Raw genomic sequence first — 16,699 nt, 5'->3', positions numbered from 1 at the left:
TTAGTAACTTTTCCAGAGAAGATGAATGTTTCCACTACTTTTATATGCAAGGTTCTTTGTTATGCATGTTTGCCTGGATTAGTATTAAATTCCTTCTGTTGAATGTAGTAATCCTTGTGATTTCTTTTACATTTTGACACTGCAAATTAATCTAGATGCTCATAATCTTCAGCTTGGATTTGGCTTTATGATAATAATGTTTTAAAAACAAGCTATTTTTTAGTTAAAATGTCTTTTATTTCACTAGATATAAACTTTAAAGGCAATAAAATTTCTCCAATATGATTTAAATTAGTAGTAGTATTTAGTATATCATCTATATATCCATTTTGTTAGTTTATATACTCTTGGCTGTATCAGGATGAAATAAACCTTCCTTAAAACATCTTACATGAGTAAAATATAAAATTTCTTTGTGGGCATTTCCCACTGTTTCCATCTCTTTTTTTTTTTTTTTCACAGACCAAGCCTTGACCTTTATTATTTAAAAAGCTTCATATTTATTTTGCTTTCCAACCCTGTGATTGTGCCTTCGACACCTTCACAACAATTTTCCGCTCCTCAATAAGGAAAGCCCACTTGATCCTGTCACGGACACACTTGGCACACATGGACCCACCGTAGGCCCTGCTGGCGTGCTTCTTTGTCTTAGACAATCTCATAAGGACTTTCGGTCTCCCAGCACGAACCCCTCGAAGCCTGCCTAGGCACACACTGCATGCGGATTTAGGTGCTTTTCCAACCTTCTTGGTATAAAGGTAAACAATCCTGTTGCCAGGGGTTCGAGACAGCCTAGTTTTGTTAGAGGCTGTGTTGTAGGAAAGCCTACAAACACTGGACCATTCTGAGTGCCTCTAAGCACCGTCCCGGAAGAGCTATTTCCATCTCTTAAAGTTTCTTTTCAAAAGATCTTATGCACATGTCTGTGGATGTATCCTGATGACCTAATTATTCTCAAAGGGTCTTCCTTTTAATCCTCTACTTGATTATAACAAAGGCCAAGAATGCATGTTCCCCTATCTCCTAATACAGCCCCATCAGACTAGAATCTCAACACAAAACATTCAATATGTAGGACTACTATGATTATATGAAGTGTTGTGTGATTAGTACATACAACACATTTGAGAGGATTACTGCCATAATTCATGTAGATGCCCTGTACATGTGTTCTGAGAAGTAACTGCAGAGGCCGTTTTTCCTGACTTCCCTGAATGCATGCTCCTGAACTTGCTGAGAAGGTGAGCTCATCTCCATTGAATTGCTTTTGACTTTTCTGTTAAAAAAAAAAGTCAAGGTCATCTTTGTGTGGGGCCATGTCTGTTCCCCAGATACACATGCATGCAGCTGCTCTGCCAGTCCTCACTCTCCTGATGACAGTTGTGAGTAGAATGAGCCCTCCCCTGTTCTTTTCTTTATTGACAGTGTCTCACTCTGCACCCCACACTGGCCCTGTCTCCTCCTGAAGCCTGGCCAGCCTGGACTTTGCACTGCAGCTTCCCTACTTCAGTCTCACAGATGCTGGGAGGCAGGTGTGCAGGCCGATGCCTGGCTCCACCTCATTCCTCCCTGAACTTGCTTAAACTAGTCTGATTTCTTCCTTTCTTTCTTTTTTTATTTCCATGTAGTATTATAATAACCTTATCTTTATTTGTATAAAAATTTACTAGGTTTTTGGTTGGAATCATGCTAAACTCATTTATCAACTTAAGAAGGATTACAACTTGTTAATGCTCGTCTTGAATCCTGTCACCTTGTTGAAACCAGTTACTACTTCTGAGATTTAGTTATAAATCAACATTTTTTTTACATGGGAATCTTGTTCCATGCAAACACACGGTTGTATTTTCTCCTCTCTGATCTCAGTGCTTTGACTTCCTTCTATCTTGGATGCATGGCTTTGGTGACCTCAAACAACACATCGAGATAAGGAAGTTTTCCACCGCCACCCCCTTTTTTCCTGAGTTTATATTCTGAAGAGTGTTGCAGGTTTTTTTCAAAATCTTTTCTACATCAATTAAGATGTAGACCATGTGATCTTTTTCATAGTTTATCAACATAGTTGCTGCATTCATTGACTTCAAATAATGAATATAAGGCTTGTATATCTGAAATAAATCCTACCTGGTATGTATTTTCATAGGTTGATAAATTTGTTGGTTTATCTTATGTTAAGAGTTTTTGCATCTCTGTTGTTGAGAGTTATTAATAAGTAATTTTACTTCTTACATTATCCTTGTCTAGTTTAGGCATCACAATAATATCATTTTCATAAATGAATAATTATCCTACTTTTTCCAGTTTATTTTGAGAAAAAATTTATTTATTTAATGTTTTATTATTTATTATTTTTTGTTGTTGTTGTTTGTTTGTTTGTTTGTTTTTTCCCAAGACAGGGTTTCTGTGTGTAGCTTTGGAGCTTCTCCTGGAACTCGCTCTGTAGACCAGGCTGACCTTGAACTCACAGAGATCTGCCTGCCTCTGCCTCCTGAGTGCTGGGATAAAAGGCTTGTGCTAACACTGACCGGTTTGAGTTTTTATTTATATGCACTTATATGACCTTTAAAAATGTGATTTTAGCTGGTGGTAGTGGTGGTGGTGGTGGTGGTGTGGTGGTGATGTGTGATGGTGTGCACACCTTTAATCCCAGCACTTAGGAGGCAGAGGCAGGTGGATCTCTGTGCAGTTCAAGGCCAGCCTGGGTTAAAAGCAAATTCCAGTATAGTCAGACTTTCTTTGGGATCACCAGTACCCAAATAATGACATGGAGACTTCTTATTAATTGTGAATTCTGACCTTAGCTTAGGCTTGTTCCCAACTAGCTCTTAAAAGTTAAATTAACCCATTTATATTAATCTACTTTTGCCCCTGTGGCTCCATTACCCTCTTCTCAATGCCACATACCCCACTTCCTCTGTGTCTGGCTATCAAATTCCACCTCTTTGATTCCTTCCCAGAATTCCTATCTCTGCCTGAAAGTCCTGCCTATCCTCTCCTGCCTAGATATTGTTCGTTCAGCTCTTTATTAAATCAAATCAGAAGGTGCCTTGGGCAGGTGAGGTAAAACAGAGGGTGCATCTTCACACAGTATGATCAAATATTCCACAACATTCCAGAAATATCCAGAGCTGTTACAAGGAGAAACCTTACATCAAAAAAAAAAAATTAATTATTTTAAAATCTGAATAACAGTTGTAAAAATGTACTTCTCTTTACCTTTTTCTTTTTTATTGCATAATTTCTTTTGTTTATTTTAATAATTGCTTAGTGACCATCTTCCTATACAAATCCTAGAACCACTATTTATAATAATTTCTAGGGATGGAATTCTTTTATGTTTTATTATTTTAAGTGAACATACAAAATAATGGGTTTCATTATGGCAATTTGCATACATATATTTTATTTCATTTCATTCTTATTCAAATTTCAGCAGGGCAAATAGGACCCTATGAGCTCCTCTCCAATCCATTGACAGGTACAGTTCTTTGTCTTTCCCATAGCAAACAGCTACAGAAGCTTTGATAGTGGCATCATGGTTGGATAGTATTTATAAGCCCCTTTCTCCATATTCTGGCTCCCATATTCTTTCTGCCCCTCTTCTATTTTGAAACCAAGAGCAGGTTGTATAAAAAGTTTTATCAATCAACTGCCCCTTATTCTCAGCAACCCTGAGCATCCAAATCTCTATATCCACCACCATTCATTGTAAAGAGAAGCTTCTCTGATTAATGCTGAAAGTAGCGTTTCCCTCTGTATAAGAAAGATGGAAAGATCTCCCATGCTCATGGATAAATAGGATTAACATAGTAAAATGGCAATCTAACCAAAAGCAATCTATAGGTGCATGCAGTCCCCATCAAATTTCCAACACAATTCTTCACAGAACTTGAAAGGGTAATTCTTAACTTCATATGGGAAAAACAAAAAACCCAAGATAGCTAAAATTATCCAGAATAATAAAAGGACTGCTGGAGATCTCACAATTTCAAGTTGTACTACAGAGCTGTAGTAATAAAACATCAGTGTACCCAGTTTTATTTTGAGTCTGTGATCCATTTGGAGTTGAGTTTTGTACAGTTATAAGTATGGATCTATATGAATTGTGTGGATTTATGTCTGGGTCTTCAATTTGATTCCATTCATGAATGCGTCTGTTTTTATGGTCACTACCATGATGCCTTACAGAAGGTCTTCAAGTTTCATGAGGTCCCATTTATTAATGGTTAATATTAGAGCCTCTGCTACCTGTGCTCTGTTCAGGAAGTTCTCTTGTATCAATATGTTCAAGGCAATTCCCCACCTTCTCTTGTATCAAGTTCTGTGAAGAATTGTGTTGGGAAATTTGATGGGGATTGCATTGCATCTGTAGGATTGCTTTTAGAAGGATGGCCATTTTTACTATGTTAATCCTACTTGTCCATGAGCATAGGATATCTTTAGTCATAATAATCAGAAATTGGAGCAAACCTAGATGCCCCTCAACGAAAGAATGGATAAAGAAACTGTGGCAACATTTACACAATGTTTAAAAATAAAAATCATGAAATTTGAAGGCAATGGATGGAACTATAAGAAATTATCCCAAGTGAGGTAACCCAGACCCAGAAAGATAAATATGATATGTATTTGCTTATATGTGGATATTAGCCATTAAAATAAATGAAAGCCAACCTACAGTCTATAGACGTAGAGAGGTTAGATACAGAGGAAGGGATGGGGGGGGACGCACATGGATCTCCCTGGGGGAGGAAATAGCGTATATTTTATGGGGGAGGATTGGGATGCAAATGGGAGGATCAAGTGGAGATGGGGGTAAGATAGGGCTAAGCAAGGGAATGCAGGGAGAGATAGCTGGAATTGAGGAGCCTTTGAGGGTTGATATGGAAACTTAGTGCAGTGGAAACTCCTTAAAATACATGATGGTGATCCTAATGAGGTCTTCTAATAATGGGCATGACAGAGTCCCAGCTAGCAATCTTTTGTCACCCAAGTAGTACTGGGACTGGTTTATTCAATTGAGTTTTTGGCCAAGGGGATTCCATGGAAATCCCTGAGCAAACTCAGGCTATTCCCAGGACAGTGGGTTGCTCTCCCCAGACTCACTACAGGTCCCCATTGCTGAGGACAAACACCTACACAACTCACTGAACATGGAGAAGTCAACCTCGAGCCTACATGGCCTTCACCCTTACATTCTAGTGCCTTTGCTGTGGAAGGTACTCTGCAAGCTACCAAAAGAGGAATGTAAACACTAACCCAGCCACAAAACCTGTGACCTGCAATCTGCCCTGCCTGTAAGATATGCTAGGCCAGTGGTGCAGGCAGAATTTGTGGGAGTAACCAGCCAACGTCTAACTTGGTGTGCATGAGTTGGGGGGGGGGGGGGTGCTGTGCTCAGCTGTCTGTACTCACCGTGCATCAGAATGTCACAGTTTTCAGGAAGGACTGTTTGTTCCTGGGTCTGGCTTTCCAGCTTCAGCGTTTCCTTCTCGGGATGCAGTGTTTTACTTCCTACATAAACAGGTAGCATAAGGAGGACACTGCTGGTGCAAGAGAAGAAAGCCCCCTGGGTTCCCTGTCTCAGTTTACAAGACTACAAGAAGAAGAGGGGATTGTGCTGGGTTTGGGGAGACTAAACAACGTAGTCAGTCTCTGTTTCCGTACTCGGTCTTTGCTTCTCTTGACTCTTAGCTTTGTCCTTCCATGTACGTTTCCCAGGATTTTGGAAGAAAGGAGAGCTGCCAGCTGTAGAGGGTTCAGACCCTTGTGAACACAGTGGAAAGTGTGTTTCCCCAGTTCCAGCTTTAAAAAAAATCTCGGGGAAGGACTCTGTGTCTTAAGCTAATTATGATTCTGATCCTAACTAAACTACTGTGGCCTGGGAATCACAGTGCTATGATTGGTCTTGCTAAGATCTGGCGTCACCTCCTGACATTTTGATGAAAGTCGTAGTTAGTGGGTCATATAGGAAGTTGACAGTTCCCTTGCCAATCAAATGATTAGAGAAATCACTTACCTTAAAGGAAAATTGGGTATAGTCACAGGAAGAGCAAGTTTTAAATAATAAATATCTAATATTCCGTGAGTTGATATGAGAAAGACATCTGAAAAGAAGCTTTTGAACAAACCAGGTGAAAAGCATAATGAGTGGAGATGGAGAAATGATTTGACATTCCAGCATTTAAGAGGTGACATTCATGGAGTTCTAAGCAAACTATTATAAAATACAGTAGCTGTGCAAACATTAATCAAGTAAGATGCTCTCTCTTTTGACCCGTTTGTCCTTTGCTTCCTGGGCTACCATTTTGTTTTATTTTATTGCTACATTCATGTGCTTCATTTACATGGTTATTACCATTTGTTCAGTCATGTGAACATTTCCTATCTAGGACAGAGTACAGGACATATGGTTATTGACTTTTTGTGTTCTAAGCGATTAAACACAAAACTGCTTTCTTAAATGCGTCTGTGACCTACCACCACACATAACCAAGTGGACATAAAAAGGCAGTTTCCATGGATATTGAGTAGGCTGGATATCAGACCTGGGAGCAGTAATATCACACAACCTAACTAGGAAAATTTCAGGTAGGAATTAGGCCTGTGTCTGACCGTAATGGTAATATAATGTATGCTGTAGCATCATACTTGTCTGTAAGTAGAATTATTGTGTTCAAATGATACATCCCACAAAAGAACATAGCTTAATAGGATTATAGATGTATAATAGAGGTTTGTAATAGATACAGATATAGATTTATCTTTATATTGGCTAATGCAGTACTGACCCACACTTTCATCAAGATTCATATATCAATGTGTAATATTTTTTTATGTAAGAGACAGAGTTGTAGTTTACTTGAAAAATCCAGGTTATTTCTCGGCAACATACAGTGATTGCTGTCACAACTCTCAGCAGCTAAGGATGCCTCCATTGGGTCTACATAAGACTGGGCCCCTCAACAGTCAGGAATGGATGAAGGAGAGGCTCCAGGGCCCTGCCCCTCACTGCTGAACTGCCTGTTACAGGTAGAATCAGAGTGAGGAGTAGGGAGTGTAATCATTGCTTTCACCCGCCTCCAATAGATCATCCCGATCTAATGGTGACACAGATGGCCCTGGTTAAGTGGGTCACAACTCAAACCGAAGGTGGGATTCTGGGAAAGGGACTGGTGGGATGGTGGTGGTGACAGGAATGAGGGAGAAAAGAGAGAGTGACTAGTTTATTATATGTAGTAAGATTTTTATTTGAGGCAAAACTATGTCAAAATTAGTGCCATACTCTTAAGACCCTCACCTTATAAAAACCACCCGTTTGTGACAGAATTTGTGTGCAGATTCTTCCTGTGACTTCTGAGACTATGCTGGTTAGTTTCTGTCAACTTGACACAGATGTTGAGCTAGATGGAAAGAGGGACTCTCAGGTGAGGAATTGCCTCCATCATGTTGGCCTCTAGGCAAGCCTGTGTGGCAGCTTCTTGATTGTTGGCTGCTATAGGAAGGTCCAGCTCCCTGTGGGAAATACCTGGCTTGTATTAGAAAGGAGTGGTGGCACATGCCTTTAATCCCAGCACCCAGGAAGCAGAGGCAGGCCGATCTCTATGAGTTTGAGGCCAAAATGGTTTATATAGCAAGTTCCAGCCCAGTCAAAACTACATAGTAAGACCCAGTCTTAAAAAGCCAAAAGAGGGCTGGAGAGATGGCTCAGAGGTTAAGAACACTGGCTGTTCTTCCAGAGGTCCTGAGTTCAATTACTAGCACCCACATGGTGGCTCACAACCATCTGTAATGGGATCTGGCTCCCTCTTCTGGCCTGCAGGCTTACATGCAAACAGAACACTATACATAATAAATAAATAAATAAATCTTTAAAAATAAAAAAATTTTTAAAGCCAAAAGGAGAAGGAGGAAGGAAAAGGGGGAGAGAAGAAGAGGAGGAAGATGAGGAGGAGAAGAAGAAAGAACAAGGAAGAGAGAGGGGAAGGAAAGGAAGGAAGGAAGGAAGGAAGGAAGGAAGAAAAGAAAGAAAGGAAGGAAGAAAGAAAGAAAGAAAGAAAGAAAGAAAGAAAGAAAGAAAGAAAGAAAGAAGGGAAGGAAAGGAAGGAAGGAAGGAAGGAAGGAAGGAAAGAAGGAAGGAAAAAATAAAGAAAGGCTATACAAGTTATGAAGAGCAAGCCAATAATCAGGGTTCCTCCATGGTCTCTGTTTTAGTTCCTGCTTCAGGCTCCTGACTTGAGTTTTGTACCCTGACTTCCCTTCATGATAGAGTGTAAGTTGTAAGTTGAAATAAATCCTTTTGCCCTAAATTTCTTTTGGTCATGGTATGTCTTAGTTATTGATCAATTGCTGTGAAGAGATACCACAACCAGAGCAACTCATAAAAGAAAGCATTTATTTAGGGGCTTAGTTACAGTTTCAGAGGGTTAGTCCATTTCCATTATGGAGGGAATCGGGGCAGTAGCTGAGAGTTTACATCTGATCCACAAGCCATGGGGAGAGAGGGGGAGAGGAGAGGAGAGAGGAGAGGAGAGGAGAGGAGAGAAGGAGAGAGAGGAAGAGGGAGAGAGAGAGACAGACAGACAGAGACTGGACCTGGACCTGGTGTGGGCTTTTGAAACCTCAAAGCCCACCCTACATGACACACCTCCTCCAAGGCCACAGACCTCTTAATTCTTCCTAAACAGTCCATCAACTAGGAACCAAACATTCAAGTATAGGAGCCTCTGAGGGCCATTTTTATTCAAACCACCACAGTGTATAATATCACAGGGAAAATGAAGCGAACTAGGGCACAGACCTTCTGTTGGGTATAATCTCTCTGCCATCTTATGATCACTCATCTTTTCTGGGTCACTCTCTCTTTCCTGTCTTTATGTAAAGCCTGTCATCCTTCAGGACTTAAGAAAATACACATTTTCATTCCCCTTGAAATCTCTGTCTCCTTTTCAATTATTTGACTTTACCTCTTATATCCAGTATCTTGTCATTTTACTTTTTGGTTATGTTATTTTAAAGTCATTTGATTTTCATGATCTTTTCATCACTAGATTTATGGGGCCTTTCAGGCAAAATAGTGGCTTCATAGCTTTCTGCATTGTTCTCAGGACCATCATTGGTACTGAAGCATTTACCGAGAGAATCAAATGATTAAGTATGGTGCTCTGTTCAGGGACTTACCTACTCTCTCTTGCAGAGATACTGCATTTTCCTTATTTGGAGTAGAAGCAAGGAACAATGATGTTGAAAATTTGTATTTCTTAGAAGCCTAAAATAGTTTTAAAATTTATATTTTGAACCAATATTTTTTCATTTTTAGGACTATTGGGAAAGATCTTAATAGCTATTCGAGATGCATGTTTTGAAATCTCAGCAATACAGATGGTAAGTTTTGCAATGAGCCATAATGTATGGAAGAATGTTTTTTAATAAGCCTTAAAATGTGTTTAACTGAATGTTCACCATGCACTTGAGATTTGAATTTATTAAAATTAAAGACACACAAATTCAATAACCTGGCTGGATCTGGTAGATTAGGCCTTTGATCACAGCATTCTGGAAGGAGAGGTAGCTGTGTGTTTGAGGCCAGCCTGATGTATGTGCTGATTTCCAGGCTAGACCAAACAACAACACAACAAAATAGCAACAAAAAACTGAATTCAATAACTTTATAATAAAACCATTTTAATTACTTAGTCTATATAATAATTTACTGAGATACTAATATTTAGAGACAATAAACCTGATTTAAGCTTCAACGTTTCTTAGAACTTGAAACTTCAGCTGAAAAGTAGGGGACGGCTATCTTGGCCTTACAAATGACAAGTAGAATCAAAGTGAGGTGTGTCAATGAGCATTCTGTGTTCTACGTTTCTTAGCAAATAGTGAAGGAAGAATGTGATGTGAGTTCAGATTCCTTTGGCACTCTCAACCTGGGGCTGGTTTCTAAACTGTCCCTTATGTGTTAATTAATCTCCCTCATGGCTCTTAAGCCTCAAGCCTATACTCACTTAGAATTGCCCCCTCAGACATTCTCAGAAAGCCCTTGCCTGAAGCCATCACCCATATTTTGTAATAGGGGATGCCCTTGTGCTGCACACACTGTACATTTGACACTTAGAATTGCCCCCTCAGACATTCTCAGAAAGCCCTTGCCTGAAGCCATCACCCATATTTTGTAATAGGGGATGCCCTTGTGCTGCACACACTGTACATTTGACACTTAGAATTGCCCCCTCAGACATTCTCAGAAAGCCCTTGCCTGAAGCCATCACCCATATTTTGTAATAGGGGATGCCCTTGTGCTGCACACACTGTACATTTGACAAGAAATCATAAATAATGTGAACCATGATGGGACATTATAGGGTAATGGTAAGTGTAATTGTTGGTGTCAGACATTTTCAGAATCTAGGGTCAACAATTTTCTAGGCATGTGACCCTGTTCAGGCATCCTTAGCCTCGGATTCTTGTGTAGGCCATGAGAATGTTATTATTTGCCACTGTAGGTTTATGTTGTAGATTAAACAGACTTTTTAAAATTACATTTTATGTCGCATTTTGATATACTAATGGTAAAAGTTGAATGACAGCAGGATAAAGCCTTGAAATCAGACCAACTTCCCTTCCTGTAATAGTAATGCCGCCCATACCTGTCAGTCCTGATGTGAGTTGTTGACGGTGTAGATTGACATTTCTCAGTGATCTCCAGTCTTGACAGTTCTGGAGAAGCAAAGGAAAGGGGGTAAAATTCGGGTTCAGATGCCCTTTCTTTAAATTAATGTCTTAGTTAGTGAGACTGTGAAACATAACATTTTATTCCTAACTGAATTTAAAACAAACCTTGATTAGAAATTGTTTGAGTGTTTCCTAAGCACATAAATCTTATTCACACTTGGTTTTGATGGCTAGAAGGAAGTTCAGAGCTGACATGCTTAAGTATTTGTTACAAACCAGGTGTGGCGATTTTTCCAAATGCGTGTGAAGGCAGTAGCATAGCTTTCCATTCTCCCTGCGAGCTCTGAAGAACCTGTGCCTAGTGACATTTTGTCTTGTATGTCTAATCTCCCAATGAACAGCACGATATTGCCTGTGCCTCTTTTGAAGCCCTATCAAGAATAGGGTTTCATTCTAAAAGTTGTAGAGTAGTGGGTGAGAGCATGGTCAATGGGGTCAGATTCTGGGAGTGACAGAAGGTCAATTTGGAGAAGTCTTATGGTGCCTCTGAGTCTTAGCAGTAACATGCTAAGTACTTAGGCCATAGGATTGTGAGAATTATATGAAATAGTACATGTATAAAATCCAGTCCAGTATCATATGTTAAATATCCAATAAATCTCAATAAATAAATATAAAGTTATTATTGAACAGCTGGTCTTTAATAATACTTTCTTCTTCAAAGAACAAATTATCCAAGACTTACATTTTGAAGTTAAAAGAAGAAGACAGGTATAGTGGCAAGTCACTATCATTTCAGCACTTGGAAGGCTGAGACAGAACAAATTCAAGGCTAGCCTGGGCTGCATAGTGTCTTTGAGGCCAGTGTGGGGAAAAGACACCACATAGCAAAAAGTAAAAGTATTGTGTCCAAGGAATGATCAGTGCTGAATGTTAAGTTTAGCTCACTTTATTAGCTTACTTTTTTTTTTTTAATGTAGTTCAATATGGATCGGGTTAATGTTGAAGAATTCTATGAAGTTTATAAAGGCGTTGTGCCTGAGTATAATGTAAGTATCAAAATAAATATTAAATAATGCAACTGAAAACAATGTGTGTGTTTCAAGTCTTGGAAATCTTACAATTATTGAAAGTATTTTTAAGGATTATTACTATGTCTGGTAAAGGATTAATATCCAAATCTATTAATAACTCAAATAACTGACTAGCAAGATGACAATTAACTTAATTTTTAAAACAGAAGAAGAGCCAGGTAGTGATGCACGACTGTACCTAATGCTTGGGTGGTAGAAGCAGAAAGATCAGGAGTTCAAGGCCAGCTTGGGCTGCATAGTGAATCCTGTCTCAGAGGAGGAGAAAGAGGAGAAGGAGGAGGAGAGGAAGGAGGAGGAGGAAGAGGAAAAGGAAGAAGAAGAAAATACAAAGAATCTGAAATGATACTTCTTAAAAGAATGAATGTGATTGTCCAACAGATGAACGAAAGATGTTCAGTATGAGGTTGAAGAGAGGGCTCAGTGGTTAAGAAGGCTTCCTGCTATTTCAGGGGCCCAAGTTCAATTCCTAGGACTGCCAGTTATTTACCCTTTTAAAGCTTTTATTAGCCGATGTATAGAATGAGAATGATGCAATACTAGAAGGTTGTTGTGAGAATTAATTAAAGCAAATCATGAGAGTACTTGGTAAATAGCTGCTGCTGCTTCTGGTACTGTGTAGTTTAGGAGTAATCTTTGATGATGGGTTTTTTGTTGGCAGTTTATACTTACATTCAAACTTACTTCAAAATTATCTAAAAAAGGATAGTTTTGACCTTATCTGTTATCATGATAAGGCCATATACTGATTGAACATCTACTATAGATTTTACAGTTTTGTGATAAAATGATGTGCATTGATAGAAGTTAAGTTCTAGTGAAGATAGACATTCATCCAATCATTCCATGTACAGCTGACTGTCTGGGGTTAGCAAAAGACTCTTTAAAAAAAGTTTTTAGAAAATTTCTCCTTAACTGACAATTGGGAGCACCAAAACATTTTGAGTCAGTTTTTAAAGAAACACATTATGTGTTTGGTGGCATTCTTTGCTCGGCGTCTGTTCATATCTTATAGACAGGGATTCTGGTATTGCAGTGGTTCTCACCTTTTTTTAAATTATTAAATATGTTTATTTATTAAAACTTTGTTTTCCATTTTACATACCAACCCCTGTTCCCCCTCCTTCCCTTTCTCCCACCTCCTCACCTCCCTCCCACTCTACCCCCATCCACTCCTCAGAGTGGGTAAGGCCTCCCATGGTAGTCAACAAAGTCTGGCATACCAGGTTGAAGGAGAGTCTAGCCTCTCCCCATTGTATCAAGGCTGAGCAAGGTATCCCACCACAGGGAATGGGTTCCAAAAAGCCAGTTCATGCATCTGGGATAAGTCCTGGTCCTGCTGCCAGGGACCCCACAAACAGATCGAGTCACATAGCTGTCACCCACATTCAGTGGGCCTAGTTTGGTCTCATGTTCTTGACCTCTTCTTCTTCTTTTTTCTTTTTTCTTTTTTTCTTTTTGATTGTCGAACGTCATTTATTGAAGGAGGGAGGAAGTCTTAAATACAGACTTACAGTACAATGGGGAAACCCCGGTTGGCAGAAGTTCACTTCTGATGGTTTTTTTTGAGCTGAGGAACGAACCCCGGGCCTTGTGCTTGCTAGGCAAGTGCTCTACCATTGAGCTAAATCCCCCACACACCCCCACCCGCCTCCTGATGTTTTACAATCTAACTGCATCTAAGCAGTTAACGCCCCATACGCTGGATTCAGAGGAGGAGCTTCTCTTAAGCATTCAGGAGGGTGGAATCTCACAGGGAATAGCATAGGGAGGATATCAAGGTCAAGGTCAAGGTCAGCAAGCAAGGCAACAGTTACCCAAAACAGGGGGGCCAGGAACCTACAGGTCTTCCCCCCTTTTACTAAAAAATGAGTTTCTGACGGGTTTCGTGGGACGTCAGTAGGCCACACAGGTGTTCTGTCTTAGGTTGGTGAGTGCCCCCCAGGAATTACCCGTCTCTGAATACTCATTATCATACAGGCTCAATTGTGTGAGAGCTGCAGAGTTGACTGTTACCAAAGATCTCTAAATGGCGCTGGGCTTGCAATCTGTGAGTTCGACACAGAAAAGACCAACAGAAGTCTTAATCTGCCCATAGCCGGTAGGTTAAAGGGTTCTCACCTTCTTAATACTGTAACTCTTTAATACAGTTCCTCACGTTGTAGTGACCCCCCCCACCATCAAATTGTTGCTACTTCATAACTGTAATTTGCTACTGTTATGAATCATAATGTGGATATCTGATATACAGGCTCTCTGATATCTGACCCCTGTGGTGGTCATGACCCACAGGTTGAGAACCACTGTGGTATTGACTCCTCACAGTTCTCATTTGTCTGAAGAACTCTATGCCTTTGATTTTAAAAATATGTTGTGATTTGGTACATGTTGTAGATGGGCAGACCTTGCTGCTACTGCTGTCTTTGCTCTCCTGTAGTGTTTTATTTTGTTTCTCTTAACTTTTAAGATTTGTTTTGTTTCTTGCTGGTTGTGATGGACTCTCTTATATTTTTCTTCCCTTTATAGTCCTTTGTTGGACTTAGAGGTTTGTGGATAGAAATTTGGAAAACTTTTTATGACTTATTTTGTGAAATAGATCTCTGTCAACTTTTCTTCCAGGACACCGTGTTAGACAGTGTGACATTGTCCTACAATGCCTTGTTTTTCTTCCTTGTTGGTGTCCTTACTTGTGTTGAAGCTGTTTTAGCACTTGTTTTAGATTCCTTGATCTGCAGTATCATCCAGAGCACTTTTTAGTTACATGTCTTTCATTTCATTTCTAGATTTGAGTCTTCTGTTACTTAAGTTTGCCTTGTAATGTCCGTTTCTCCTATAACTTGAGCATGCAGGCTCATTTATAACAGCTGTGCTAGCAATCTTGCATTCATTGCATTGCCCCTGTCTGCTGGGTCCACATATGCTTACTGACTTGTTCTTTGGTGGCTGGTATTCCGCTGCTTCTTCTCATGCCTGGTATGACAATTGGTTTACAGTATATTGAGTGTGATGAAATGGATTGTTTCCTGTAGAGAGTGCTGCGCTTTGCTCTGGCTTTCAGTTAAGTAGCTTTGGTTCAGTTTGACTCTGCTGAGGCTTGCTTCTAAACTTTGTCAGGTGAGTAGAGTCCATCTCATTACCTAGGCCAACCATGGTGCAGAGCCCTTCTGAGGCCTCCACCTGATGTGGAGCCCCATGTATTATGAGGCCTTCCTACTCCATATGAGAGAAGCACTGACTCCTCTCAGCCATTCTGAAGCTATGGAACCTCCTGCTAATTTCACTTCACTAGTGAATATATTTTATGCACTACTCACCACCCAAAAAAAAAAACAAACAAAGTGAAACTCTCTGACAAAGTTAGACATAGAAAAACAATTGGCTTTATATCCTTTTTCCTAACTTGTGTTCATTACCTGCATTTAGTCCTTCCTCATCCTCTAATGTTTATCCTTTCTCGTTTTCTTTTCTACATGTTCTACTGTACCCACATGTATGTTTGTTTATATATATACATATATTATTGGATATGTTCCAAAGATGAGGGAGACCCTGTGGTTTTTTTCTTTCTGATATCATGTGACCTCACTTAATATTATACATCCTAATTTCATTTGTTATTCTGCAAATTTTGTGATTGCATTTTTCTTTGCTGAATAGTATCCCATTTGTTGGTGGACAGGTAAGTCAAGTTAATTCCAGTTCCTTGCTATAGTGAATATAGCAGCAGTAAACATGGGTGTGGAAGTATCTCTCTGGTAGAGTGTGGAGTTCTCTTGTATTCTGCCCTGAAAAGCCTGTCTATTGGGCTCTAAAGTCTGTCTCTGCAGCACTGCAGGAATGTTGGGTTCTTCTGACTTTCCTGTCTGCAGATGTTTTCATGCAGCAAGATGGAAGACTCATCTGGTTTGCTACCTTTCCCCCTTTCCCAAGAGTCACGGTCCTTTGGCCACTACCATTCATTACACAGAAACTAGCTCATCTGTTTGTTTTTCCTAGTTCCTAGATGTTACTCCTTGTTGCTAACCACATTATAGATTTTTTTTAAGGTCCTCCAGAAAAAACAGCACTTTCAATTTTAGGAATATTAGTTTGATGAAAATGTGCTGAGGGAAAGAGGGCATCTGAAAGGAAGGTGTGCTAGAACTGATTGTAGGTGATGAGAGGAGGGAGAGCATGGCCTCAAATGCTAGTGATACTAGCCAATGAAGTGAGGAGACAACACTTTTGAAGCAAAGGTGGCCAGATGTAGGAAGTGCCTTTGTCCAGGACACCAATGGGAAGGAGGCAAAGCTGGCCATTTTCAGATCGGAAATGGTGGGAAAGGAGCACAAGTGAAAGAATCGGGGTAAAATAGTCAGTTATTTTCATTCTCTTGTTTTCTCCTACATTGTCTATCATAGGATATGGTGACAGAAATATGCTCTGGCTCTTGTGTAGCCATAGAGATCCAGCAGAATAATCCTACAAAGACATTTCGAGAGTTCTGTGGACCTGCCGATCCTGTAAGTCTTTAAACTATTGCTCTATTTGTGTCATGGATTAACTAAATACTTTAACAAATTCAATTTTATAAATATATAAAAGTGAATATGTGCAAAAATTGTTCAAAATAGTATTTTACAAAAGAATAATTCTCATTTGCCTAATGACAGTAGAGAATGGACAGAGTATTATTTACTTTGGCACTGTTTTCTTGTTTCTGTTTGCTAAATTATAAGTCAAGGCAGGTAATTTTTTAATCTTGGAAATAATTTTTTCTAAGATATTATCCTTTCAAATAGAGTATAAAACTAAATATGAAAAATATCAATATGGTGGCTGTATTCTAGATGCATAAGAACATATGAGCAGCTGAACTTGTTTAAGTGGGATAGAACAGTGATGTACAAGTACATGTATACAGAGCTTCTAGAACAATTGGACTTATAGAG

The 16,699-nt window shown here is 39.5% G+C and overlaps 1 long non-coding RNA gene across 1 annotated transcript; it reads left to right on the top strand.

Moving 5' to 3' along the window:
* Positions 1 to 9,320: 9,320 nt before the first annotated feature.
* On the top strand, positions 9,321 to 16,268 carry LOC118576485. Its single transcript, XR_004943956.1, has 3 exons — positions 9,321 to 9,384; positions 11,658 to 11,726; positions 16,169 to 16,268. It is a non-coding gene; the product is annotated as an uncharacterized LOC118576485 (long non-coding RNA).
* The last annotated feature ends 431 nt before the right edge of the window (positions 16,269 to 16,699 follow it).

This window comes from Onychomys torridus, unplaced genomic scaffold (genome assembly GCF_903995425.1).
Source record: "Onychomys torridus unplaced genomic scaffold, mOncTor1.1, whole genome shotgun sequence".
In the NCBI taxonomy this organism is placed as follows: domain Eukaryota; kingdom Metazoa; phylum Chordata; class Mammalia; order Rodentia; family Cricetidae; genus Onychomys; species Onychomys torridus.
This window is presented reverse-complemented; position numbering and strand designations above follow the sequence as displayed.